The sequence below is a fragment of the Camelus ferus genome, chromosome 4, assembly GCF_009834535.1.
Source record: "Camelus ferus isolate YT-003-E chromosome 4, BCGSAC_Cfer_1.0, whole genome shotgun sequence".
Taxonomy (NCBI): Eukaryota; Metazoa; Chordata; class Mammalia; order Artiodactyla; family Camelidae; genus Camelus; species Camelus ferus.
Window position 1 is genome coordinate 23,616,983 of NC_045699.1, and position 27,982 is coordinate 23,644,964.

The window sequence follows — 27,982 nt, forward strand, 5'->3', positions numbered from 1 at the left end:
TCTTCTCTTTCTGGCTTACTTCACTTAGAATGACGATCTCCAGGTCCATCCACGTTGCTGCAAATGGTATTACTTTATTGTTTTTTATAGGTGAGTAGTATTCCGTTGTATAAATATATTACAACTTCCTTATCCAGTCATCTGTTGATGGACATTTAGGTTGCTTCCATGTCTTGGGTATTGTATATAGTGCTGCTATAAACATTGGGGTGCATGTATCTTTTCGAATTAGAGTTACCTCTGGATATGTACCCAGAAGTGGGATTGCTGGATCATATGATAACTCTACTTTTAGTTTTTGAGGAATCTCCATACTGTTTTCCACAATAGCTGCACCAAACTACATTCCCACCAGCAGTGTAGGAGGGTTCCCTTTTCTCCACACCCTCTCCAGCATTTATCATTTGTGGACTTTTGAATGATGGCCATTCTGACTGGTGTAAGTTGATACCTCATTGTAGTTTTGATTTGCATTTATCTGATGATTAGTGATATTGAGCAATTTTTCATAAGCCTATTGGCCATTTGTATGTCTTCATTACAAAATTGCTTGGTTAGGTCTTCTGCCCATTTCTGGATTGGGTTGTTTGTTTTTTTGTTATTAAGTTGTATGAGCTGTTTATATATTCTGGAAACTAAGCCTTTGTCAGTCTCATCATTTGCAAATATTTTCTCCCATTCAGTAGGTTGTCATTTGTTTTGAAAACCTATTTTTAATGTGAAGTTTGTAAAATAAGAAAAAACAAAAAGAAAAAGTAAGGGACAGAGAATGATAGAGCACAAGCTTCTTCTTATTCAGTCCTTTGAAGACTGTGGCTGATTCCTGAATTTCCGAATTCATTTTCCACTTTACCATCCTTCTCTCTGATTCTCTTCCCGTATGGGGCTGCCTGCTCAGAGGCTCTAAACACTCAGTGGTCTCTCCCACTTCCCTCCTTGAGACTTGATACTTTGTCTGAAGCTCTTTGTATAGGGAAATAGTCTTGCCTCTTTTTCTCCCATTGAAATCCTTTGTATCATTCATGGCTCAGACCCAGTGTCATTCCTTTAACTATGTGTCATAGTCACAAATGTCTGAAAAATTTAATTCATCCACAAGTCAGTCAGTCTCTGTGCTCCCAGGTCACTTGCCTGGTCTTTTCATCATGGGATTTAACTAGAAGATTTTAAGATTCTTAGTGGAAGGGTCCCTATGTTTGCGTTCTGTGTATCATCATTGTGCATAACAGAATTTTCAATAAAAGTGTCTTGAGCAAATGAATAGCGAAACAGAGGAGAAATCCTATTTCTTTAACCTGTGTTTGAAAGATTTATTTCGTGGATGTCCATGAAAATGGCAGTTGCCTATTTGTTATAGCCAAGTCAGAGGCCAGGCAGTGAGGGCAATGACCACTTGAGGCACTGGGGTCAGAGGAATTTGAGGTCACACCCTGGCACTGTCATTTATTTTACAAGTTATTTTACTTGTTTGAGCCTTGGTTTCCTCAGATACAAAGTGGGTATAAGACATCCTACATGTCAGGCTTATTGTAAATACTAGAATGAAATATACAAATTTCCTAACAATGATAATAATTATTCTATTAAGGATGACGATCTAAAGAATAATGTGCTCTGGATAATAGAATGTTCCTGTTAATTGAGAATTGTAAATTTTCAGGAAAATAAAGAATGCCTCCTTTTCAAAGGACAAGCTCTAGAGATGCATATGAACAAGTAAATTCTTGCAGGGAAAAAATATGTTCTTCTGGGGTTAGGCTGGTATCATCTGAACTGTAGGTTGCAGCCCATTGGTGGGTTAAATAAATTTATTGGCATTAACATGAAATATAATAGATGAAGCATAATGTAATAGACTAGCATTTGATAGAAAATAGAGTGTATTTCACTTAATAATGATAAGAATGGTTTTATGGCTAATGTAGTTAAATTATACACATATGCACATGCCAGTGTTTTAGATACATAAATAAAATGCATTCCTTACTTGAGGTCATGGTCAACATGTTTGCAGAATGCTTATCTGCAGGATATCCAAAAAGAAGCTAGTATGTGCTAGGTGCTTTCTGCCAGAAGTAATCCTTAGAGGAGAAAGGGTTAAGTTGCACTGGCTGGTTAAGACATTAGCTGGTAGAGGATGCCAGAATATTTAAAATCACAAGGGTTTTCAAGCTAAAAATACATTGTGCACAATTCAGGGTGTTTTTTTTTTTTTGTTAATGATTCACTGATCTTTTATAAATTTTATGAACCACATAGTCATTATCATGGTTATCAATTATTAGTATAGAGCAGTGTCCTGGAAACATCCAGCTAATACTGTGCTTTAGCTAATAAAGGACTGAAGAGTTCCCTAGATGTGGATGTAAGCCAGGTTAAAATGAAAGGATTATTCTTTTCCCCATAGTTAATAGAGGGTGTGTTCCATGCTGCCAAATACAGAGGGGGGAGCTTATTAAAATGAGAATTTAAGCCCTTTTTTGCTTCAAAAACTTTGAAAATATAATGAAAGAATAGAGGGCCTGTTTTAGAACAGAGGTTTTTAATTAGTGGTCCACAAGCCCCATTCACTTATATATATTTTTTTCTTTTGATATCTTTCTTGTTTCAGTGAAAATTATTTTTTGAAATAAATTACCTTTGTATCAAATCATGCTATGGAAGCAACTTTTTGTCCAAACAATCATCCTATGGTAGGAGAAGCTACTCTATAATTTGGATACAGTTGTAATCATCATTTTATGATGTTACAATGTGGTACAATAGATTTCCATTTATAGGAATTATACATATCCTGACATTATGCTAGGGGACATCTGTCTTCATTTGCATTTGGTCAGCTTAATTAGAAAGTGTTAAAAAGAGAAATGGGAAAGAAACTCACGTATCCTATTCTTGAAGCACTGTTGTGAGGTACCACTCACAGATGGTAAGTTTCTTGACAATGGGAAAAAGAAGCCAATGGACTTGCCTACATATGACATTTTCCCACCTCGAAGGTATATTGACTTCCACATGTCTTCCCCGTGAGAAGAATTTTCAACTTGAAATGCATGAAATTTAAAAAAATCGTGGGTTGCCACATTAAAACTTTTTTTTTCCTTTTTTGATATACAATATTGTGTTAATTTCTGGTGTACAGCATAGTGATTCATTTATACATAAATACTTTTCCATATTCTTTTTCATTATAAACCATTATAATGTATTGAATATAGTTCCCTGTGGTATACAATGACCTTGTTGTTTATGTATTTTATATACAGTAGTTAGTATCTGCAAATCCTGAACTCCCAGTTTATCCCTCCCTACCTCCCTTCCCCCTGGTAACCGTAAAGTTTGTTTTCTATGTCTGTGAGTCTGTCTCTGTTTTGTAAATAAGTTCATTTTATTTTGGGGGAAAAAACTTTTTTGAATGCAGCTCAGAGCACCCCTTAATAAAGGAAGCCACAATCTGAAAGAAATTGATGAAGTAGTGGATAATTTGTAACCAGGAGCAAGAGAAAAATAAGAAGCAGTGCCTTGGTCATCCAGTGTCATGAACTCGAGTTAGTGACATTTCTTTTGTAACTTAGAAGAAGGTCATAGAAGAATTGGCAGCAATTGAAAGAGATTGCTCTTGTCTCTGAGTCAAGCCAGCTTCTGGTTTTCATCTGCTCTGTGCACACTAATGTCATTAAGGAAGAATTCCTATTTTTGTACATCTCTTTGGGAATATTCAAAGATCTTCAAATGGTATAAAATTTCTTTGCCAAGCAAAATTTTGTCTGGATAAAACACTTGGTATTTTGTGTGTGGTGTAGCATCTTAAGAACTGGCCAGCCTTTATTCTTCATGATTTCTGTGAAGAAAAAAGCTTCACTCACCATTGTGATTTAAGACTTTTCTACATCGGGATACATTGTAATAAAAATAATACTGACTGCAATCCTGAAATAGCCCTCTTCTCCTTCCATGAAAGTTGCTGACAATGTGAGAACTGGGGCCATAAATCATCATCTTGTCAACGAAGGAACAAAATAAACAGTTCTTATCTAATGCACAGAAGTTTACTGACTTTTTATAGGTCATGCCTTGATATGTTTCACTGATCTTCGGGCAGACGTTTCCCTCTTTGAATCCCACAAAATGCCTCTGAATAATTTGACAAGAATTATTTCATTCATAACGTGGTGTATGTGCAGATTTGGCCTCATGAATGCATTCATTCAATGTATTTTTATGAATAAAGAGATAAGGAGATAAATCTCTTATTTCAAGGCCCTACAGTCAGTGTTATGGATGTTGCTGAAACACTCAGATCTCTTTTAGCAGACTGACATTTTGAGAAAAGGGATTATAAGACCATTGTGTGGGATTTCCAGGGCTGAGAACGTACTTCCTTGGCTGGCTGGCTCAGAGAGTGACACTGCCTTGGCAATTTCTTTGCCTATAGCAATCAGCAGACATCTAGAAATAGCCATCACACTTGAGATTTACACCTGCCGAGAAGACTTGAGATTCAAAATAAGAATTTTCATTCTTTCCTCATTGATACAGTAAACTTTGAAGAGGTGGATGTCGTAAAGGACTTCATTGCAAGTTCACTGTGCTCAACCATCTGTATGCAGTGGCCTTGCCTCAGTATTTTGAGGCCAAAGGAAACAAATTTAGTTCAATAGTTTTGAAGAATTCTGGAGTCCCTTGACTTAGGCTTCCTTACATTATAAAGTGAACTGTAGGAGATGCACTTTTCTTTGTTCTCAACATCCTTTTGTGGGTCCAGAAACTGGGGACTTGTGGGCATCCACTTAAAAGACAATATTAAAAGAATGTAAAGGATTATATAAAGGATAGTATACATATTTCCATGCAAAAGCCCATGCTATGCTTTGAAATTCCTTTTCCTATTTAGAGATAAAATTTCATCTCTAACCTACACATTTTTGGTTTGTCAGGTACCTTCGAGCAATCAGTAGCTCCATTATAGGTAATAACTACCCCAAAACCCAACAAATGAGACACTGCAGAGAATTTTCACCAAAAAGTATATAGTAAATTATAATGTGGAGGCTAAATTATAGTAATACATTTTCAGAAACATTTTTTCCTTTAAAAAAAAAAAAAAAAAAAAAAAAAAGAACCAGCCATAAGAAAGCAAACTTAATGGACTTGAACTGCTAAGTTGCTTTGACTTCTATCTAGAGCACTCAAGCTTGAGGAATCTTGACATTTGGTAAGAAAGAAAACTATTTCAAATAGCATATGGAAGCTTCACAAATTTTATTACAAATTTTTGTGTCCATTGTTACTAGATCAACTAGTAGGTTGATTGCAAAAATGACCCTGACAGTCTGCCCCTCGCTGTATCTTTGCTATTTGGAGTTTAACTTCGCAGCTCTTCTACACAAAGGTGAGGTCTCGTTCCGCATCACTTGAATCTAGGCCAGTCTTAACATTTCCTTAGGCCAAAGCAGATGGTGGAGATGATGGCATGTCAACTCTAAATTGAGGCCTCAAGAGGTCTTGCAAGTTTCTACTCAATCTCTTCGACCCTTGCTTTTGCCATGGGAGAGACTGCCATGGTGGAGCAGAGTCTCGTCACATGGCTTATGCCATCTTAGAGCACTGAGCCTCCAGCTAACCTGTGAGCTGAATGCCGATGCAGGGACAAGCCCAGCTTATAACCGAGCTGGACCCTGTGGGACCTTCCCCGAACAGACCCTTCCCTCATATCCTTTGCTGAAGCTTCTTTCTGAAGTACCCAGCTAATAGTATCTCATGTATAGTCCCTGAATTTTCCAGATGCTAAAATCCACCATCAAAGGGAGGAAGTTGACTACTTGAGCAGGTGGCCCCCAGACCTTCTGGCACCTAGGGGCTGCTAGTGTGACCGCCCTGTTCCGTCAGTATCAACCAGCCAGAGAATTGTGCACCAGCTGAGCACCTACCTTGTGACCCGTCCTCACCTCACCTGACCTTTATTTTTATTTATTTCTCTTTTTTTATTGACGTATAGTCAGTTCACAATGTTGTGGCAGTTTCTAGTGTACAGCATAATAGTTCAGTCATGTATATACATACATATATTCATTTTCATATTCTTTATCATTGTAGGTTATTACCAACTATTGAATATAGTTCTCTGTGCTATACAGTAGGACCTTGTTATATATATATATATTATGTTATATATATTATGTATATATTAGTATCTGCAGATCTCAAACTCCCAGTTTATCCCTTCCCACCCCCTTTTCCCCCCATTGTTTTCTATGTCTGTGAGCTGTTTCTGTTTTGTGACTAAGTTCATTTGTCTTTCTTTTTCTTTTTTTTTTTTTTTTTAGTTTCCACATATAAGTGATATCATATGGTATTTTTCTTTCTCTTTCTGGCATACTTCGCTTAGAATGACATTCTCCAGGTCCATCCATATTGCTGCAAATGGCATTTTTTATTATTTTTCATTCCACTGTGTATATATTCCACAACTTCTTTATCCTTACCTGGCCTTTAAATATGCTTTGCTGGAAATCTTCAAGGAGTTTGGGGTTTTCTTGGGCATAAACCACCCTGTCCTCCTTGCTTGGCCTTGCAATAAACCTTTCTCTGCTCCAGACTTCGACAGTTAGGTTTGTTCGGCCTCATGGCGCCTCAAACACATTAACTTGCATTCATCAACAAGCTGAGATCAGCTGGGCCCAGCCTAGGTCAGCAGAACTGCACATCTGGGCCACAGACTAGTGGAAAATAAGAAATGATTGGTATTTTAAGTCACTGAGTTTTGGAGTGATTAGTTATTCAGCTATAGCTAAATAATTCAAAAATCTAAATAGATTGTATCTAGTTTTAAAAACTAAGAGAGAGCTGGTAATCATAATAAATGGTGACAGAAGGTAACTAGGTTTATTGTGGTGATCATTTCGTAACATATGTAAATATTGAATCACTGTGTTGTACATCTGAATCCGTGTAATATTGTATATCAATTATCCTTCAATTAAAAAATAATAGATGCCATGAAAGGTAGACCATCTACAAGGTGCTTTGTATAAATGTTTAATTCTTACACAGGATATTCTTTCCTGTGTACTACAGTGCATCTCTATATTACATACCTGAGTTCTTAAGATCTATCTGGACATTTCCCACAAGTATATATTTTTTTTAAGAAAAGAATCCTGTCCAGAGACATCTACTGAGTTTGTCAAGAAACCTATAGTAAGTTGAAAGATGTGAGGAAAGTGCTCATTAAATGTTTGATCCATCTTGTATATCCTCTATAAACTTTTTTCACCTTTAACAGTATTTCCAGTGATACACGTAGAATTGTTTCTCACTTTCCATACACATGCGAATGAAAAGCAAGATAAAACAAAATCCCCAAAGAGAAAATGGCTCTGGAAACTTTTCTAGACGCTTATCAGTCTTTGGAGAATGTTAGTAATTTCCCTTAGCAAATTTTGATTGCTCTAAACACATAGAATACCTCGCATAATGAATTAGGCAGGAAATACTTCATTCCCATTTTGTCTGATATACAGAGAACAGAGGACCATGAGCACCTTCAAGATGCCCCAGTACAGAATGAACAGAGATACAGCACTGGATAGAGATGACACAGTAGGTTGCATTTTCCAAACTCTTCGTGGAACTACCACAAGTGGTTTTGGAAGATGATGTAAATAATCTAGTCATTTACAGAAATCACATGTCCACTGTTTTTGTATAACTGTCCCCTCAGATTGTCCCCAAAATGTTTCCTTGATTTAGTATGGTATTTTGAGAATTGTAACAAGAGTTTGGAAGTAGAGAGTGGAAAGTGAAGAGAATGGAGGAGAGAGATGGGAGGAGAAACCAAGTGAAACAGTTCTTTAAAAATGGCCTGAAAAAAAAAAAAAAAAGCTTGCCTTGGCAGAGGAGCCATAATGATGAATTAGAGAGTTCAGAGAGAAAAGGATTCTTTCTCTTTATACAGCCAAATGTTAAGGCCACAGGCTCCACTCTAAGTTGGATGTCAAACAAAGGTGTTGGCTGGTACAGCTATTTAAAAAGTCAAGTCTTACGTACTTTATTAGTTCTCTTAGCAGATTGAGACTGAGTTCTTGCCAATGTGGAAGCCACCCAGATTCAAGAGATAAATGTCCTGAGTACTCATGTTTTCTCTGAGGTCTGAAAGTCTGCTGAGCATGTGTGCACTGGATATCAGTCAGAGTGCATTCAGCCTGGATGATCATAGTTTACTTGGGTGCGAGGAATTCCCAGGTTATATATGTGCGTGTATATATATGTATGTATGTGTGTGTGTGCATGTATGTATATATATAAAATGCCTGGGGCTTGTGAGTTTAGTTCTCTGCTTTGTTTCATTAAACTTCTTGAACAACTTCCCTTCCTCCTAGCCAGGAAAGAAAACAAAAATTAAAATTTTAACTCGACTTTGTAACCACATCTGTAGAATTATTGAATCTGAACTGTGTATGTGTTTTTTGGATTTGGATGTTGCTTTTGACTCCAGACTGCTCAAATGAATGGGGATTCTGTCTGGGGTAACCAGATTCCACTTAATGCCCATGCTTTTGTAGCTCCTTTAGGCTGACTCAGATATTGGAGTTACCTTATAGCAGGAACCAGACCAACAAGTTCAGGTCCAGACTGGTTGAATATTTTCCTCTGGAAATTCAAGTCCAAGTTGAAGATTAGACCTCAAGTTGATAGTTATTCCATCCCCTGCTCAGGGTTTTGAATCGTATTTCTTCTGCAGAACTTCATTTTGGAGCAGGCAGAGTAGAGATACATTTGTCAGGTGGTGAATCAACTACTTAGATTTTAAATTCCCCAAGAACTGTGGAGGGAGAGGACTGTCACACTGAAGAACAGAGAGGGGGAAGGCACACTTTGAGGGATGATCTTAGAATTGGGCTCTCTTAATCTGGGAGAGCTGTATAGTTAAGGAAACATCACATTTTACACAAAGCAGTCTAGGCCATCTCTTCCAAAACTGAATTTTTCTCTTCTGAACAGTCCCTCCCTGTGGGTATTTGCTCTAACATTTTATGCAATATTTTAATTAAATTTTTAATGTTCACTCTCTTCTTATCTATTTGTTTCTTAAGGTTGGCTCTCTGTTCCATCCAAACACTACCTCATTTAAAGTGGATCAAAAACATGTATACTTGGCATGGGCTGGTGTTTTCAGAATTCCATTTCTTTTAGGTTAAGGAATGGAATCATAGACTTACTAAAAGAAAGTTAAAAGCTAATAGAAACAGATTCTCAAGTTGTGGTTCTGCATTTTACAACTCAGATTTGCTGTGTTTCTTACAAAGGTTCCTGAAATTGTCCTGCTTTATTATTATTATTATTTATTATTATTTTTTGTATGTATATTTTTATTGAAGTATAAGGACACGAATGACTGTCAAAGAGCTGTATATATTTAATGTATATAATTTGATGAATTTGGAGATAAGTATACATTCATGAAACCATCATTACAATCTATGCCATAAACATATCCATCATGTCCAGAAATTTCTTTCTTTTTATTATTATCATTTTGTTATAAGAGCATTTAAGATAAGATCTACCCTGTCAGTAGATTTTTTGAGTATTCAGTGCAGGATTGTTAAGATAGACACCATGCTATATATTAGATTTAGGACATACTCAATTCCTATAACCGAAATTTTATACCCTTTGACTAATAACTTTTTTGGTTTAACTATAAGATAGAATTAGAGCTATTTCATAATACTGTTGTGTGATTCATAAGATAAGCTACTTGGAAAGTCCTGGGCTCTTCCTAAGTAGTACTAGAAAAAACAATGTAAACCTTTTTAAAATTGTCTTCAAATATAATTAACCAATGTATTCTATATATGAAATTTATATATTTGAGCTGATTTGGACATAGGTGTTTGACTTTTTGTTCCAAAGTTAAATATCTTTTAAGAGTAAGCTTCAGCTCTGAAAAATGCTAACTTTGTGGTCTACTCTGAGAAGTCCTTGCTATTGGCAATGAAAACTGTATGAAATCTGACAGCCTCACTCCAGAGTGAATTTGGGCAGAGGTTTTTATTTGATGTAGCCCTCATGGGTACAAACCCATTGAAATGGGTGCCAAAATAGAGATTTTAACCCCATCTTGCAAATATAGTATAATTCAGTGGAAATCACTCATGTTTGCATAGATTTTATCCAAATTCATATATAGGCTTAATATTGCTTTAAAACTAGCCTTTGGTTTTACTGTAAGTTCATGACCTCAGAGAACAAAAATTGAATTTATGAAACTGGAATTAGCTTTAACTTGGAAGCCACGCCCGTATTTATGCAAGTTCCTCATTTCCCTGGAAATATTCTATTCTGCTTACCGGCTGGAATTTCTCTGAAGGCAATGTCATTTGATTGTTAAAAATGGAAAGATTGCTACTGTAAAAAAAAAAAAAAAAAAAAGGACACTGTCTTGTAATAAGGCATATTTATAAAACCTAGTTCTGATTTTAGGACTTACAACTGATTTCTGATTTTTAAGAACTGATCCAGTAGAAAGCATGCAACAGCATTGTCAACAACGAAAACAACAGAAACCACCTATGGAGGGGTCTGTTTGTGCATGTCCATTAAAAATTGTTTGATAGGATAATACATGGGAAATAATTTATACTGATTAAATTATATTTCCCACATTAATAAAGAGTTAATGTTACAAATTTAACACTAAATAATCAGCTTCCAAAATTGTATAAAATGTAGAGTTGTTTTATGGAAGCAACAATGGACTGTTTGAATTTGTTACTGGAATTCTGTGATAAAATGGCCATGCCTTGAAGAATGCTGGTGAGGTGCTAATGGACGTGCACTTACGCACTCGCTGGGCAAAACCTCTGATCGAATAAGCACCTGTCATAGAGCAATTACTGGAGGTTCTTCTCTGTTTCTTTCTCTGCTTAATGCTCTCAGGTGAATCTCTTTGGCCCACTGCTGGCTTTCAGGACTGAGGAGGGACTGAAGCTTCTGGAATAAGGGAGATTATTAGCATATGTGTGTAAATCCCTCATGGCTTTTTGTAAATTGCTCATGTGTTTGACTCTCAATGCATTATAATCACAGCAATGGTAAATCTAGTGGTTTAGTCCCGATGAAAAAGGCAGATACAACAGTATATTTTGGAAGAAAGAACAATGAGACCCATATGATTTCAATCTTGGGTAAAAATCACCAATTTACCAAATAAAGTATTTTCAAGCAGGTTTCCATCTCCTCTCCTATGCAAATTCCCTTGGAAAATGGTGTTTTATATTTTTATTGTCTATCTCAACTGATACTGATATAAAAATAGTTGAAGATTCTGTTGGTATCTACACAACAGTCCCAATCAATTTGAAATAGAAATATAACTGCATAACATATAATTGCTTTCATAATACGTGCCTCAGTAAGCGTCCCTTTCTATCACAGTGTGTGCTCTTATTTAAATTTACTCTATTAAATATTTAAATTGCAAAAGCAATACATATATCTTTTGTCAGAAGCAAACAAAATTGTGTACTTGGAAAAAGGTAATGCATTATACACAACGCAGCTTGCTTTGAACTCTTCCGTCTTAATGAGTTAAAATGTTTTCATATTTGTAACAAAAATATGGTCATGCAATATGCTTTATTTTCATGACTTTTACTCAGTCTCTCTGTGGATGAATGTTCCATAACTTACTCAATCTGCCCCTTACCAGTGATTTTCATTTTTCTCTTTTCTGTTCTTTGCCTCCCCACTCCCCATTAGTAATGTTCACACAGTCATTTTTGTACAACTATCTTTACACAGAACTGTATTTCGTTAGAGTTCCTTAACTGAGATTTCTAGATCAGAAGGTTTGTACATTTTAAGCGTTAATATATTCTGAAATGTTACTTTTATATAATACATTACATTTTAATATTTATTTTGTTTTGTTCTTCCTTCGCTAGGCTGAATTCCTAGAGGACAGGGATATATCAGTGTTGTTAGCTATAAATACTTAATTCTTTTTATTCTGCAAATAAAAGATTTGACTATTAGGCTATATTAACATGACTATGTTTTTCCTTCCCTACCCTCTTACAGTCCATCTTAATGCTAAACACCTTCCATAGGACTGAAGCCATCATTGATTTCCACCCTCCATCAGTACCAGCATTTCCTAGAGTATGTCACAGATCATTGATTTGTTAAATCCAACCCTATAACCTTGGCTGATTGTTAACATCTTTGTTATATTGAATTTCCATTTAGAATAGATGATCAGCAATTTGGGGCCATCAGTCTAATGCCATACATATGCATATGGGTTTATATATTTTGTATACTCTCTCTCTATATATATAGTATAATGTATACTATATATAGTATAATGCATACTATATATATAACAAAGTATACAGTTATTAGTACTTTTTATATACTCATAGAATGTATTTTATATGTTAATTATATGGACTAAGTTTATGTGTTTTCTTACTGTTGTGAATCTACATTGACCACATTTCCTGAATGATTATTCTGTTCATTTGTATTGGAGACACAATTAAAGTATTGGATAGTGGCTTTTAACCTCAGCTGTACATTAGAATCAAATAGGGTGGTAGGCTCTTGAAGATTCTTAGGCCCCATCTCCACCCAATAGAATCAGAGTCTGGAAGGTCAGAGTGAAGCAGGCAACTGTGTTCTTAAAATATCACCAGGTTAATTCTGATGCATGGTGAGCATTAAGACTCACTAGTTAAAAAAAAAAAAAAAGAGTGTTGTCTCTTTCTTAAAGTTGCATTTTTCTGACCCTGATATGCAAATGTGAGAACTTCCATCCAGATATAGGGTCACAATCCAGGCTGTTGTAAATAATACAAGTGTAGGTGATCTTACTGAATAAGTTGAGGTTAGATGGAAGCTGAGAGCAAGTTTCAAAGACAAGAGATTTGATTGATATACATGAAAATAGGTGGAATTGAAGCAGGCTAGGGATTTTTTTTTAAATTGAGATAATTGACATATAATATCGTATTTGTTTAGGTGTATAAATTAATGATTTGATATATGTATATATTGTCAAATGATTACCACAGTACATTTAGTTAACATTCATTACCACACATAGTTACAAGAATTTTTTTCTTGTGATACAAACTTTTAAGATCTACTCCCAGCAACTTTTAAATATACAATATTGTTAACTATAGTCACCATGCTGTACATTACATCCCCAGGACTTATTTATCTTATAACTGGAAATGTGTGCCTTTTTGACCACTACCTAGGGATGCTTTCTGTACTGGGTTGAATACTGTTCCCCTGCCAAATTCAGATTCACCAAAAACCTATGGATGGGACCTTATTTGGAAATAGGGTCTTTGCAGATGCAATCAAGTTAAGATGGGATCATACTAAATTGGGAAGGGCCTTAAACCCAAAAGACAGGTGTCCTTATAAGGGGAGGTGTAGAGACACAGACACACGCAAGAGGGAAGAAAGCCACATGAAGATGAAGGCAGAAACTGGGGTGATGCCGCTAAAGGCCAATGAATGCCAAGGATTACTGGTAGAATCCCAGAAGCTAGAGGGGGAAGGAAGAAGTCTTCCCTAGAGACTTGATGGGGAGCAAGGTCCTGCTTCAGACTTTTAGCCTCCTGAACTGTAAGAGAATAAATCTGTGTTGTGTTAAGTCACCAAGTATGTAGTATTTGTATGGCAGCTCTAGGAAACTAATCAAGTTTCCTAATTTTTGTATGTGTCCCAGGCAACAATTTGTTGTAGCCTCCCCCACATCTATGCATATTTTAATAAGCAGGCCCTATTGAAAGGAGAAAATTTAAAGCAGAAATGTATTGGAGATATTTTTAAGTTTGGAAAGGACTGCTCTGTCTCCTTGCTGAATTTGTTTATTTAATTCTAACAGATTTTAGTTATTATCTTTGGGTTTTCTAGAGATGTAGTCAAACCATATGCAGATGTTTACATATAATTATATTTCTCCCTCTCAATAATTTAGGCTTTTTAATTTTGTATCATGCCTTGCTAATCATATCATCAAAGCAATATTATCTACAAAAGATATAGAGAACATATCTATTCTATTTCTTATTATATGGGGAATAAGTCTAATAAATTTTATATATATGTAATGTTATTTTGAATAGATTTTTGATGCTGAGAAAACAACCTATCCCAGTTTTTAATAGTATTATTAGGAATGGATCTTGACTCTTGTGAATGGAATTTTTATTTACACAAGTCTGCTTTTTTTCCTTATTAGCCTATAAATTATTTTCCTGTTTCACTTTATATGGACTTTTGAGGTTTAACTGATACATGCCCTGGATATTGTGAATACCATTTTATTTTACTTTATTTTTTCCATATGTACTTTTTCCACATGGGATTCTTCTATCTCTTTTATGACAGATTTTTATATTAGTATTTTCTTATAACTTTAAAATTGTTCTTTTTACTCTTCAGTTCTCCTTTTGTGTCTTTTATAAATTCTTGGTTTTCTTTTAGGTTAGTTTTACTAGGACTTTATTTATTATGTTAGTGTTCTCCCTAGTTCCTAAATTAATTTATAAATCCCGCTTCTACTTTTTTGGTAATTAATTTCTTTCTCTTTTTATCTTTTATTATTGCCTTTTTCACACTTTCTCAGGTTGACCTTTTGTCCTTTGTGTAAGTCTCTGTCTTTTGGTCTAAGTCAGACAATAAAAAGGAATTTCTTTATTTTTGTAATAAAAGCATTTCAGGGCATAAATTTGTTTGTGGATACAATAGCCCTGGTTTGCATTGTAATATTCCTTTTGATTATTTTCTAATCTTCTTGCGTTATCTCCTGGAGATTATTTAGGAGTGTTCAGTCTTTAGCAAAATTCTGTCTTTTTCCTCTATCTTTTATATGCATTACTAACTGCCATCATTATTAGTTGTGATATGAGAATGTCATAAATAAATTATTTGGAGATAAATTTTAAAACATATTTTATAGTATCTTATATAATCAGTATTTGTAGATGATACAAAATGTTTCCAAAAAGAGGAATATTGTCTGCAAGATAAACAATTTGATATCACTCCATTATTTAAACATCCTGATATTCTATGTATTTTACCTGTATGACTTACTGTGATTTTAACATGATAAAATTCTGCTGTATTCCTGTTTTTTCCCCTTTGCTTTAAGTTTCAAGGGACTTTATCAACATAAAACAGATTTTTCCAGGTTTAAGCTTTTTTATTGTAATTCTACTTTGATAAGAATATATCCATGCTTGCTTGACCTTATCTATTCTTCTGTTAGTGCAAGCCTTTTTGTGTCATTATGTTCTGAGGGTCCCTCTGTTTCAAATTATTGGATGCCGTTTTAAGCCTGTCTGATCTAGCCAGTCTTATTTTTGTCACCCTATGTTGTAATTTATTTTATTGTTGTCATGTAAATTTACTTAATACGTATCTTGCTAGAAAATGCTTTATCTGCTTTTATTTTTCTCAGTGGTTTGGAAGATAAATATTTGTTCTAATTTTATTATTGAAGTGAAAATATAGTCTCTTTTTCTTTATTATAAATGAATGATTTCAGGATGTATTCGTAATCCTCAAAATGTAAATTTTCATTAGATTGTGTGTTGGAATTAATCTCTGGTTATTTTTCTTAAATATTGTGAGCCCTCTCAATTTCCAATTTGAGGTCTCGTTCTCAAATTGGGAGTTTTCCTTATTAGATTTTCATTATTTCTTCCTTTCTGGGGCACGTACCTGCTACTTGTAGACTGGCTGTCATCTTTATCAGTCTGTACTAATAGCATCGCCCTTCTCTGTGTTCTCTTTCATCTTATCCTCTTCAGTCTCCATTTGAAGTTTCACAGTCTCAGGTTATTTACTGTTTTCAACACTGATTTTAGTTCTGTTAACTGTAATTTTGTTTAATTGTTTTTGGATTGCTTTGTTTTTCTCTTATTTATTACAATAGCTGTTTTTAGTCTTATTTGTATCTAAAGTGGATATTTTCCTGCCTTTTCTAAAAGTTAGCATGTTTGGGTGGAAAGGGTTTCATCTCAGCACTTGGCTCCATTTCTCCTGCATTGCTACATTTTTTTAACGCCCTTGTGGGTTTTTGAATGCAAAATATTCTATTCCAATTGTTTGAGCAAGACAGTTTTTGAGGATTTACATCAAACTTCCTTGTAATTGCCCTGACTGCTGTCTCCTAGACCTGGAGCTGGGTTGTCATGTGACAAGCTTAACAGAGATCCTGCATAACAAGTTTTTAGCAGATTTTGGGACTTGCTTCTAGGTATGTCCTTGAATAGGTTCTCCAGACCATACAGGAGTCCAGTGACTCATTTCAGTGGTTACTGCATCTGAGGCTTTCAACACTGAAAAACAAGGCTACCTAGGGGAGAATTTTTCTTTGTCGTTTGGGCCGTAAAATGTGAATTGGGCCCAACACAGTCCGCAGAACTAAAATTCCAAATCCAATGCTTAGGCAGGGTCTAAATGCCTCCAAAGAGATGGCCAAATGAAAATGATGGAGAAGGCCTCAGAAAAGAATGATTCATAAACCTTATCCATAATGTGTAGCATCATATCTATTCCTATCAAAATTTGGCATTTTACTATTTTTTTTCTCCCTGCTATTTCTTAGCAAATTGGTTTGATGACTTTAAAAGTTTACGAGGGTTTCTTGATGCTTCTCTTGCCACTGTCTTCCAGAAGTCCCAGAATCATATATTTTTCCATTTATAGAAATGGTATATTCTTCAAAAAGTTGTTTGCCTTGGGTAAATTCATCCTTTTTCACTTAATACAGAGGAAAGGGAGGATCATCTGGCCAAAATGTGTCCTTTCATGAAGCTGCACAGTGATAACAATAATCAGCCCAAGTTTATGCATAACTCTGTCAGCAGTTTATACACACGTGCACACGTACACTGTGTAAGCCCTGTTAGTTTTCTAAAGATCCCAAATTTCCTGTTTTCTTAGATGTCTTGGTGGTTCTTTATTTCCTCACGTTTGTGTTGTTAAAATCCCATCCATTGAAAAGTTTAAATGCCGTATTTGTCTTGTGGTCGTTTTATGGAGTCTGTTTTCCTCATCATGGAAAGGGGTTGTTGGTCTTTGTAAAATGAAGTGAAAGTGACTGTTTGTGAGTTCTGGGGGTAGAGGGAAAAAAAACAGATAATATAATGTCTGCCTGGTTCTCAGCCTCTTGAGACTTTTGCTCCTGGGATCCAGCCTCCACGCTGTGAAGCCCAGACCAGGTGGAGGGCCATGTGGAGGTGCTGAGGTGTATGCGCCAGCTGAAGGCACAGCAGCAGCCAGCCTCAGTCCCCAGACAGGGGAGCGAGAGAAGCCATTTAGATGGATTCGGCCTCACCGCTATATGACAGCACCTACGTGATGGGAAGCTGCTTTGCTGAGTCCACTTTCATATCTGTGGAAGAGAATACTAATAAATGACTGTCGTCGTTCTACGCCATTAACTTTTGGGTTGGTTTGCTATGCAGCTGGACATAACTGAAACAGTAGGATATTTGACTTTGTATTAAACTCAGTCAGCAGGTATCTGATTCTACTTAGCATGTACTCAGAATCTCACTGTGCTAATTTTCTCTTCCATCCTTTCTGAAGATTGGGAGAGTAGATCTATTTAATTTATGTAATGAAAGCAAAGCCAAATATGGTTGAAAATAGGAAAGGTCTAAAGAGACAGAGACTAACTCACATGCACCCAAATGCATCTGACCCTTGTCTCAGGCACATCCCAACCTTGGAAAGGTCTAAATGAAGGCCCTGGGAAGGGAGAAGGGGATCGCCAGAAGTTCCGTCAAGGTATTCCCCGTCTCCGTGGTAATTTCCATGTATTGCCACACACTGTAGACATTTAGGTATATAATTTAATCTTCTATCCAGCCGAAACAGCTAAGTGTCAGGAAGGGGTAATTTTTCAAGTCTACACCAAATCCTACCAAACGTGAAATGGAGACTCAAATTTAATAAATCAGCTTCACATTTTTGTAGTACATGGAAAGCTGAGGCACTGAAAGCTTAAATAACTTCTCTGAGGCCGCTCAGATGAAAGATGGCAGAGCGAGGATTCAAAACCAGGCTGTCTGGCTGTAGAGGCTGTTTTCTTAGCCCTGGGTCCCCCAGGTCATATGCTGTACTACTTTTCAAGGAAGAGTTCCTTTTCTGGCTTTGGGTTATTGTGTTAATGTGGAGTGTTCCACCTTCTGTCTCTTCTGGGATGTCAGCCTTTTGCTTTAGACCCTTCTTTGTAACCCCAGGAGTTCCTTTTTTTTTTTTTTCTCGACTGTGCGACTGCTCTAAGTACAGTCTTTATTTAAGAAGGCTTTATTTAAAGAGTGATGTCTCTTAGAGGATAGTCTTCTTTTCAGTACATTCTGCCAAATAGTGATTACCTGCTAAATTTGTTAGTAGTAATGTCTGGGGGTGGGGGTGGGGGCTGCAGCTCTCTGGCCTCCCAACCTTATTAGAGAGCTGTGTGTGTTTCCTCTTTCGGATGAAGACGAGTTCCCAAAAGGGTTCGCTGTTCTCTGAATCCTCTGGTGAATGGGGGGGGGGGGTGCTTATTTGGGTGGGAAGAGCAAATCCCCACTGGGAACTTGAGTTAAAAATAACACTCAGCCATTATACAGGATCAGAGTTCTTGCCTATGAGAAATCAGTGTAACACAAAGGTTTGTTCTATAGCGGGCCTTCCCGAAAATGAACGCAGGACCTCCGCGGAGGAGGCCACAAATATGTGCGCACAGATGATTCTGTTAGCTGCAGGCATGTACTCGTGTCCTTCCTCTTCTTTCCCTTTTTCTCCAGTTTCCATTAGTCCCTGTCCTTTACCTGTAAAGTTACCTAGAAAAGCCTCGTCAGTTATGACAGTGCCAGGGTTCAGGTCACAGTGCTGTTTCTCCACATTCCCAAACTTCCTCTCTCCACGATGCCCACGGGGTTCCTGCTTCCCTTCAGAGGTACAAGAGAGGCCCTTCTTCCCTCTCTGTGCCAGTCATCTCCTCATCTGCTCCCTTTTTATGCCTAGGGAATCCACATTTTTTATTGAAGTGTTTCAAAAACGTATGCATTTCAGCACTTAATACTTGTCAAGCTCTGACCAGACTGAAGAGGGAACAGGTAACGGAGCCTTCTGTGCATTCTTCCTTTTCTTTTTTTCTGGGCCTTTCCTTTTGGGTTTTTTTTTTTTTTTTTTCCATTTCTCAGTTACAAAAGAAAAAGTTTCCAGGACCCATGAAGGGAGGTGGGATTGCTGAAAGAGGAGGTGTGATCTAATACTGCCAGCATTTAGCTAGAAATGTCTGGTTACAGCCCTCATCCCTCAGTTTCCTCAGTAACAGTAGCTGGAAATAGAGTTTTTAACCACTTCACTTCAGGCCCAGTCTCACGTGGACTGTGTCATGAGATAACAGAGGACCCCAGGAGAAGAAAGAAAGAGGGAAAGGCAGGAAGAAGAGGGCTTTTACTAATGGTGTTTTGTATTAAATGGTGTTGGTGATGATTTTTGAAAAATGGCTGAAATTTAGGTAGATATAGAACTGATAAATGAAAGCATGGAAATATGCTTTTCCTTTTTTCCTTTTTTTTTCTTATTCCTCTTTCTTCCCATCCTTTATTTATTTTTTACTACTAAAGTAAAAGCTTAATACTCCTCCTATAAATAACAATATAAAGTAAGACTACCCCAAGGCATAGGGGAATTTAGCCCATTTGCACAGAAACCCAACACTGTTGCACCTTCATCAAATTTCCAAGTATTATTGATAATTTATACAAAATTAGTAGAAACCAAATCAAATTAATAGTTCATAAAATAACCTTATTGTGGTGGTGTTTCTATTTTCTTTTTACCATACTCTTTATGTTGAAAGATTTCAAGCCAACAGAAAAGTTGAAAGAGTAGTACCAAAAACACCCATAAATCATCCTTCACCTGGACTCCTTTGCTGCCTTTTTGCCACATTTGCTTTCCCTCTCTCTCTCTCTCCCTGTGCACACACACGCATGCGCGTGCACGCACACAGCACACACACTTACATCTGTCTGTATATCTGGATATACTTGTATAATTTTCACTGTAATGAACCATTGTAAGTAATTTGCAGATATCGTGAAGCTTCACTTCTATATACTTCATCATCTAGCTTTTAAGGGCCTTCTGCTACTTTTCATTGTCACTCTCAAGCAAATTTACATCACTGCAATGTCAAATGTGAAGTCCCTATTCAAATGTCTCCCAGTTGTTCCAACAGTGTTTTCTTCCTACCTAATTCAGGGCCCAGACATGCATTGCATTTAAGTTGCCATATTTCTTTTCCTTTATTAATCCAAAACATTCACCTCCTCTTGGAATCTTTAATGACACTGACAGTTTTGATGCATCCAGGCCAGCTGTTTTGAAAACTTATGAGTCACAGTTAGGAAAGAACAGTGCATAAGATGCGGTGCTTTATGGTGGTTTTCATTTTAAGTTGAGAATTTTGATTTAGTTTTTACGTCTCTGATCTTGAAATGAGTGATGTAATCAAAAACACTAAATTATTCCTTAAAGGTTATTTCTCAAAGGATAAGCAGGAAAGAATCTGAGATATGCCCTTTCTACTAACTTACAATTTAAGCCAAGCAAGTAACTAAACCCTCAAGATCAGAAAGGGCCCGGGAGAATGAAATTAGCACAGATTGAGAAGAGGTGTCTTGAGCGAGGTATAGATTCTTCTGCCACTTAGTCATTATTTCATCTTGGATAACTTGGTGTGGGTTCACTTTCTCTGTCTGTATCTGCTGGAATTATCCCTAGTCTTCCTGTCCCATGGGGTTATCATAATGGCCAAAGGAGATAAATATATGGAAGTGCCTCATGGGCTGTAAAGCACCATGCATGTAAGCGTGGCTCTGCCTTTATGCCCATGTGATGAAAAACATCTCCAGAAAGGACCTTGATTTCCTGGTAGTTGACCAGGAATACACTCAGTGCTTCAGAAGATCATGCAAATATTTCTTCCTATTCATTTCTGGCTGCCTTGCAATCAAAGGCTTGCCTGTGTCCTTGACTGACTGCCCACCCCACTCCCCTTCTGATAGTCTTCCATTTTTTGAAGTTATGTGTGCAAGTTCTCTTTCCTTGGCACATTGTAGCTTCAGAATGAAATACTCTAAGACAAATTACAGTCCTGCTCATAAACCAATACAGACAGCTTCGCATAGTATAACTTTGAGGTCAGTGATGTTAACAAATCGTAAATCTGGGGAGGAACAAACCTAAGAACCTTGTTCTGACATGTACGGTATTATTATTAATAAATGTAAAGCAAGCAGGTCATTTGTCAAGAAATTCCAACTAGGGTCATGCTTTGGTTCTAGTTATGAGAAAGAGCCTGAGAAAGTAAACTTGCTGGCATTGTTACTTTTTTTGCTCAGAATGTTGAAATACCCCATTTCTTACCATTCAGAAAGCAGTTTTTAGAGATTGCTGATTATCACAGCATTTCGAAGTAAAGCAGAGATGGAGTTATAGGAAGTTATGTCAGCACATCCTGGACTAAAAGCAGAATCAGGAGACGGAAAAATTCAATAAGTGCTCTGTAAGATTACACTGCGTAGCTACCAAATGTCTTTAGAGGCTGGTCTTCCAAGGGAACAGGCAAAAGTCATATTAATTTAAATAAAGTTTAGCTAAATAGAAATGAGGAGTTACATAATTATGAGATCAACTGTTTCAGCATCCTGCCGATGGAAACATTTTCTGCCTGGAGTGAATTCCCTAATGTTCATTCTAACTTCAATGGCTCAAGTAATGGTTTTTCTACTTCTCAGATAATTGAGGAACAATATGAAAATCATCACATCTTATTGCTTATTCCAAACTGTCAAATATATTGTTCCTAGAAGGCTATTTCTATGCAAATCCCTTTCTTACAAGGCAGCCAGACGCTCAGCTCTTTTTTTGCTGCTATTAAAGAAGCGTGCAATATACATAACGTACAGGGGAAGAGGAAATAGAGAAAGTAAAAGTATTGGAAACATCTTTAAAATATATAAAGATGTGTTATCAACTGAAATTGAGCCATCATTAGACTAAATTTGAAAATACCAGAAAAATGTTTTATGTCATCTTTAACTCAAAAACATTTCCTATTGACAGCTAAATAGAGCCCAAACTCCTTCCTCTGATAACCATAGCCCTTCACACGTTGGTCCAATTGCCTTATTTCTAACTTATACACACTAAACTTCTGGTATATTTCACATATACCCTTTAATTGTTTGTTTTTTTTTGAGGTATAGTCAGTTTACAATGTTGTGTCAGTTTCTGGTGTACAGCATAATGCTTCAGTCATATGTGAATATACATATATTCATTTTCATATTCTTTTTCACTGTAAGCTACTACAAGATATTGAATAGTTTCCTGTGCTATAGAGTATAAATTTGTTTATCTATTTTATATATATTAGTCAGTATATACAAATCTTGAACTCCCAGTTTATCCCTTCCCACCCTCTTCCCCCTGGTAACCATAGTTTGTTTTCTGTGTCTCTGAGTCTGTTTCTGTTTTGTAAATAAGTTCGTTTGTCTTTTTTTTACATTCCACATATGAGTGATATCATATGGTATTTGTTTTTCTCTTTCTGGCTTACTTCATTTAGAATGACGATCTCCAGGGCCATCCTAAACATCCAGAGAAGTTTTCAGTCATTTCTTCAAATACCTTTTCAATCCTCTTTTCTCTTTCTTCTCCTTCTGGGACCCCTATTATGCACAGGTTGGCACACTTTATATTATCCCATAGGTCGCTTGTGTTGTTTTCATTGTTTCTTGTTTGTTTTCCTCTCAGCTGTTCTGATAGGATGATTTCTGTTGTACTGTCTTCTAAGTCACTTATTTGTTCCTCCCATTATGTAGTCTGCTTTTACAGCCTTTAGCTCAGCTCTCATCTCAGCAAATGAGTTTTACAATTTTAATTGGCTCCTCTTAATAGTTTCAGTTTCCTTTTTTACGTGTTCTCTGTCTATTCACAATCTCTTTTAGTTCCTTCAGTACTTTGATCACTCCTTTTTTGAAATCGTGATCTAGTAGATTATCAAGGTCTATTTCATTGATCACACTTTCAGAGGATTTCTCTTGTTCTTTTAATTGGGAGTGGTTCCTCTGCTTCTTCATTTTGCTTATATATCTCTGGCACTGTGGATTATGGAGGATCAGTTATCTACTGTGGTCCTGAAGGGGTTGGTTTGTCTGTCTATCTATCTAAAGCAGATTCAGAATTAAAACTAAAAAAAGAAAAAAAGATTTGAAAACAGTATAATCAATATCAGAAGAACAAAACGAAGAGAAATAAAAAATCAAATTGAGACGAATTATAAAAAAATTAAAAAATATTTGGAAACAGTATAATCAGTAACAGAAGAGAAATAATCAAATTCAGACAAGTTTTTAAAAATTAATAAAAAATTGAAAGAAAAATTTTAAAGGGATTTAAAAATTTTTAAAAATAAATTTATATAAAAAAGAAAAAGGTGGATGTGTTCCCATGGAGACACTGCATTCTTAATAATTTTTTTTGAGAGGTCCTTTTTAAGCATGGGTCATTGCCAAGTCTTCCTTCTGTGCCTCTTGTCTGTTATCCCTTTGGTTGGGGGTGTGACTGGTGTTGTGGCCAGAGCCTGCCCTCTCTGTTGAGTGGGGCCTCCTTTTTGTTCTGTGGTTATGGCTGCTCATGCCCTCATTCTGCTGCGTGAACTCCACTGGATGGTTCCAGAGGCCCTCCAGTCGAGCCCCCAGTCTGTGCTGCTCCCAGCGTCCATAGGCGGGCGGGTCCCACCCCCTCCCAAAGCCGCCTCTCAGGCAGTGGTAGGCAGGCGGGTCACGCCCCCTGACGACGCAGCGTCTCGGCGCCGTCCTGCGTGGTAGGTGGGCGGGGCACTCCCCCGGTCAGTGCTACTCTCTCGCTGCATCAGGTGTGTGCTTCGTAGGCGGGCTCGCAGAAGGGGGGCCGCATGTGCCCTCGCCCCTGCCGTGTTCCAGAACTCCGCTCCTTGTTCGTTTGTCTTAGCGGCATGGGTTCACAGAGGCACCCGGGCAGAACGGTCCCCTCTGCCTGGGGCTGTAAACAAATTTCAGTCCCACCTGTGAGGTTGCGGAGCCCCTAGGTAAGGATTCAGGTTTCGACCCACCTCCGCCTGGGAGCCGCGCACCAGAGAATGTGGCGGCTGTGGCTGCGCTCCACCTCTTTTCTCCCGAGAAGCGCCAGTAATGGCGCCGAGGGTCTGAGGAGACAAAGGCTACGGCGCCCCCCCCCCCCCCCGGCACACCATCAGTGTTGCTTTGCTTTTTTTGTTTTTTCTGTAATTTATGGGGGACCGAGGTTGTGCTGTTCCGTATCCCGTCCCAGCCACAGTGCCCAGCACCCTGCAGTCCCCCCGGGGCCGCCTCAGTGCAGCCGCCCCAGTCCTCTGCCCGGCTCCGGTGGCCTGTCCCGGCCCCCGGCTCCTGGCTCCCGTCTAGGGCTGGATGTTGCGGGAACCCTTTGTGCCCATTTAACTCAGTTCTGTCGGTCAAGGGATGCTCGTGGCAGATCTGAGCCTCAGAGGCTCCCCCTCCGTCCCATTAGCCCCTGCGTTGGAGGAGGGAGATCCAGCGAACAAGCGCTGTTCTCCTTTGCTGCTCCCTCCCTGAGGGACTGGTCCTGCACTATTTTCCTTTTTCTTCTTTCTTTTTCCTTTTCTCCTACCAGATTTGTGGCAAATTTTGTCTTTTGAAGGTGATGTTCTGTCAAAGTTCAGCAGGTGTTCTGAGTGGATGGGGGTGGTCCGTGGAGATCACTCTTGCTGTATTTGTGGAAGAGGGTGAGCTACGAGCTTCTTTCTACTCTGCCATCTTGGCCCTATGGCTTCAATTGCTTTTTAAATTCCAGTCTAAATGAACTATTCATTCTTACCAAAAAACTTTTCTATGTAGCTTTTCTACATCTATGCTACATTATCCTTTATTTACAAAGCTTCCTTATTCCCTTCTTAACTTCTATGATACTTAAATTGTGCCCATTACAGGGAGCTCAGCATAGTTTACCCAGATCTGTCTCCTCCCTCCTCCATCCTCCCTCCAAGGGGCTCTCATTCACTCACCTGCTTGCTGTATTGGCTAAAGACAGAACACAGGTGAGCCCCTTTTCAGAAATTCTCTCCTTAAGGAACCCCTAAGCCCATGGTTGCGCCCCTTGCAGAGACAGGTCAGCCCACAGCAATGACTCTTTGAAACAGGGGTGCAGACTGGGCTCTCTTGCCTCAGCTCAGAACAATTCAGAAACACCTATTCCAGCCCCAGAGCTTCCTGACGGGGTAGACACAGTCTCCGTTGCAATTGCCTTGCAGTTCAAACTTCCCTCTGCTGAGTCCTGCTTCTCTCATTCCCTTGCAGGTAGTGTTCCTGACAGAACTCCAAGAAACCACATGTATCCACTTCTCTGTTTCAGAGTCTGTTTCTGAGGGGACCTTGACACAAGACACTTGGCACCAGAGGTTGTCTGAAGAAGCACATTCTAAAAGCATACTGGGGCTGGATTGCCCACTGGTTGGCTGGAGGTCAGAATCAGCCCCTGTGCTGCACCAGCTCTCCTCAGTGCCGCAGAGCGACGGGATACAAGTGTCAGTGAATGCACTGGCAGGTGGGACAGCTTACCTGTGATAGGTTTGGGGTCAGTGGTAGTTATAAGGACTGTGAAGGTGCACAGTTGTGGCTGAAGGCAATCAAGCACTGAAGGAAGCTAATGATGGCCTGAGGGTGATTAATCACCAGTCAGCAAAGGCTGTGCAAGCCAGAGGACCTCTTGGACTGCACAAAGAGTTTCTCATCTTCCGCAACCCAGAAGAAAACGCTAAATACCTGGCCCAGGACTTACTTAAAAGAGAAGAGATTTGAGGAGATGTGAAGCATGAGGAGAATTCATGTCTGTTCTGTCATAGTCAGGACCTTTGTTGGGTATGAATGGCGCCCTGAGAGCTGGGATGGAGCTGTCTGGGTTGATGCGTTGAAAAGTTAAAGTCCCCATCTTCCCATGAATCCTCCGGGCCTACGAAAGTAGTCCATCCTTCCCAAATTAAACCTAATTCTCCTCCCTCACCTGAAGAGGATGCAGAGGCCTCTGCCTTGTGAGACAACCTCTAACGCCTCAGGACCTCCTCTCCGCCCTGCTCCTGCCACCACAGCAGTAACTGAGGTAAAGTCACAAAAATTACTTGGCCAAGGACGCGATGGGGACGCTAAGGGGTGGAAAGGGCTCTTCTGCTGAAGGAGATTGAGACCTAACATGAAGCCAGAGTGCAGAATGTGTATGAGTCTGAATTTTAAGAATGCTGGATCAAGGAAAACAAAATTAAATTAGAGAGAGTTTATCATTGTGGAGACACTTTACTGTGATATGGGACTTAATGTCCTGACCAGAACTCTGAAGAATACAGCTGACATGCTGTTAGGATGAACTGGGAAGACTCCGAGTTCTTGGATGCTTGGAACAAGTAAAGGCCTACACTAGCCCTAGTAGAAAAGCCCGAACAGTGGCAAATAGAGAAGGAAGGGATTGAGCGTCTTAGAGAATTTAACATGTTAGAGGGGAGATACCACACCAAGATGAGAAAAGCCACCAGCCAGTTATGTTGTGCAGAGGGTCTGGAGGAGACGCTATTCAGAACTAAGCTCCCTGATACTGTGGGGGATGGAAAGACCTGAGACAACAGAGTACAGGTGGAAAGCAAAACTTGTGCAGTTGCCCTTATGGGTGGTGAAGGTCAGAGTTTCTACCGGGATCCCGACCTGCAGGGAGCTTAGAAATGGTTAAAAGAATAATGTCCTCAGGGGCAAGATAAATGCATGGCCAGCAAGCAGATTTCTTAATTTGTATGTCCAAAATAAATTAAGGACAGCTGAAACGCTGCCTGAGAAATGCTAGCATCCTCCCCTTCTGTTGGGTATGTCAGCTGAAATCTTAGTTCCTATAGAAGGGAGAGGAGCAGGGGAGAGGAAAGAAGATGGAACATGAGAAGGAGGGAGGAGGAAATAATAGTTTAAAATCTTTACTTTGAACGTACTTCTTCCCTCCAACCAGAGATATTAGTGGGAAGTCTCATTCAGGTTACTTTTTATTTGTTGTGTATTCACTGTCAAATGATTAAATCTCATACAGATATTTTAAACTGCAAAGTAAAAGAGGGGCATAGAGGATTGAATGGATTTGATGCTGTTTTTAGTCTGAGGATAAAGAGTAAACAGCTATGGTACTTTTTCCCCCCTTATCACTCAGTGCAAACAGAGGCAGAAACATGCTTAGACATGTATTCAAAATGCCATTTTGGAGTCTATCTTCCCATAGAATGCATGTTATCACTTGATGGTATCATTCTAAAAGCAGACTTAATGATGCTGAAATATCATGCATTAATCTTAAGTAAAAAACAATATTGCTTTAATATTAACCATATGTGCTGGTCTTAAAATACATATACAAATTCTTTGATACTCCTCTTTTCAAAATGGGGAGCTTAATTCTTCTCCCTTTGCGTATAGAATGGTCTGACTGACCTGCTTCTCATGAACAGACTCTTATCAGAAGTGACTATATGCCATTTTCTAAAATAGGTCATTAAAGGTTTTGTGTTTCCTCTTTGTTCTCTCTCCTGCATCACTGACTCTCAGGAGTGTGGTAAGGATACTCAGACAGCCCCGTGAAGAGGTCCATGTGGCAAAGAACTGAGGCCTCTTGCCAAAAGCATGTGAGTGAATCATCTCTGTGGTGGACCTTCCAGCCTCAATCAGGCCTTCAGATACCTGCAGCCCAAGCCACTGTGCTGCCGGGCGGCCTCAGGAGAGATGCTGAGCCAGAACCACTCAGGTAGGCTGCTTCCAATTCTCCAGTGCACAGAAACTGCATGGTAAAAATGTTTGTTGTTTTGAGCTGTAAG

The 27,982-nt window shown here is 38.3% G+C and overlaps 1 long non-coding RNA gene across 1 annotated transcript; it reads left to right on the forward strand.

The window, feature by feature from the left end:
* The first annotated feature begins 50 nt into the window (after positions 1–50).
* On the forward strand, positions 51–27,982 carry LOC116663112. Its single transcript, XR_004319164.1, has 3 exons — positions 51–90; positions 25,501–26,244; positions 27,717–27,982. It is a non-coding gene; the product is annotated as an uncharacterized LOC116663112 (long non-coding RNA).